We start from the raw sequence: 2,059 nt of genomic DNA, 5'->3' as shown, positions 1-2,059 counted from the left end.
ATGGTGGTTGAAGCCAAGGATTCATCCTAAGGACTGGGGGAAAGGGAGAAGATCTAAAGGTCAAACTCCTCTTGTTTCGTTTCCACCCCCTTCTCCTCCCCACTCCCTTGTTTTCAAAGAGGATTTCAGATCTTATTTTGTTTAAGAATGTTCTGGTGTGAGATGTCCTTGTGGATAAGAAGGGAAACAGGGTGAAGAAGATAGGAAGGTGTACTCACAGCTGGTGACTAATGGAGCTTTGTCAGCCTGGAGGGAGGTCCCTGTCCAATGGTTTAATTAATGACTTGGATCAGGACATTGATGGCATGCTGATCAAATTTGTAAATGACATGAAGCTGGTTTCAGGAAGATTCTGAAAGACCATAATGAGCCAGGAAAACAAAACATAAAGTTTAATAATTGAGTTTGTCAAAACCAAATGCTTAAGTGTAAGGTAGGAGAGAGGTGACTTAATCTGTGTGAAAAGGTTTCGGGTGTTCAAGGTGTCTGTAAGCTCATTATTTTTGACACTAGCTACCTGAAATGCTGTTACATTCAGGTTAGAATGTGGGAGCTGGATATATGCTTTCTTCTCTGCTCAGTAGACCACAGTGAAGGGAGGATTGCCTTTGGCCTTGGACACCACACATAATCAGGTGTGTTAGTAACCTGGTGCATACACAAAATATTGAGACCATGAGGAGTGTGCGAGGATTTAGAAACTATCATACATAAGCTATTTAACCTTGAGGAGGGATCAACAGGGTGATGATGGTGGTGGTTCAGGATCCAGTGTTCAAATTTGGAAGGTTCATTATATTTGAAGAGGGATTCACCTTGTTTGCTTTGTTAGAGGGTGGGTGCTATGGAGAAACAGATTTTGACTCAGGAGAACTTTATAAGGGTTGGAGATGACCAAATATTGTGCAATGGCTGCTTTGAGAAGAAAAGATTTTCTCAGCACTGGAGGTATTTAAGCAGAGCAAGATATCTATTTGGCAAGAAGGTTACAGAAGGAAATCAAGCTTCAGATCATAAGGGAAGGGAATTAGGCAACCAGTAAGGCTGCTTCTGACACTATAGTTTTGTAACTCAAGTGAGGAGGGTTAGAGAAGAAAATGGTTGTAGCCTTCAGCGTAGATAACTCTTCCCAAGTTATGTTTTTGATTCCAGTTTGTCCTCCTCCAGCCTGCCTTACGCCTAAGCTCTAGAAATATTTTCCTGAAATCTTCAGATCAGGTAGCCTAGAATTTCAGTAACACTATATTATATGTATCGATATTATAATGATCTTGGAAATGGCTGTCATTGAAATGAAGTGACATACAAACTAAAATGAAAGCCACCACTTGTTTACAAGGACATTGATAAACAGACACCAAGGCAAGGATAGATAAAAAGCCTAACTGTGCCAAGCAGCCAAGCCCAAGAAACTAAGAGGTGGCTTTGATGATGAATTTCTCAAGTAGTACAAATATGGAAGCTGAAAGAGTCAGTCTGGGATGCTTTGGACTCCGTGCTCATGGGAAGTCTCCGAAGCCTTCTCCAGACTTGGCATCTGCCACCAGAGGCTCTGCCTGAAGCAGCAGCACCCCTCTTCCTGGCCCCCCAACCCCGAAAACACAAAGGAAGTTCCAAACTTCCTCCCCACAGACACAGAGGCAGCTGCTCTTGTGCTGTTCTCCTGAATTTTATCAGACTGGTTCACACCTTCTCCCCTCCTTTTACTGTCTGTTGAGTTGCACACTCATATTAATGCATTGTGGATTTCCCTCCAATAAATCATACTGTAGCTATATGTGATTGGCTTGAATTGTAAGAGAAACCTCTCCACCAAAGTAGGAGTTAGCATGTTGAGATCCAAACTGCACACTACATTATTAGAGGTTACCTGGTTCGGTCCTTCAGCAGAGACTCATTGCCTTTGTATTATCCACATGGGTGACAAAATGCTTTGTAACTGGGCATCTTTTCTTCCCTGTTTTTAAAGCTGTTGGTAATAAATTTACTTGTTCTCTTTTTCTCTCTTGGTAGTAAATTTTAAAAGAACTTCAAGAGGCTGGAATGATGAGCTGAAACT

This window comes from Condylura cristata, unplaced genomic scaffold (genome assembly GCF_000260355.1).
Source record: "Condylura cristata isolate star-nosed mole 26May11 unplaced genomic scaffold, ConCri1.0 scaffold00043, whole genome shotgun sequence".
Lineage (NCBI taxonomy): Eukaryota > Metazoa > Chordata > Mammalia > Eulipotyphla > Talpidae > Condylura > Condylura cristata.
The sequence above is the reverse complement of the archived record's forward strand: the minus strand, read 5'-3'. Positions refer to the sequence as shown.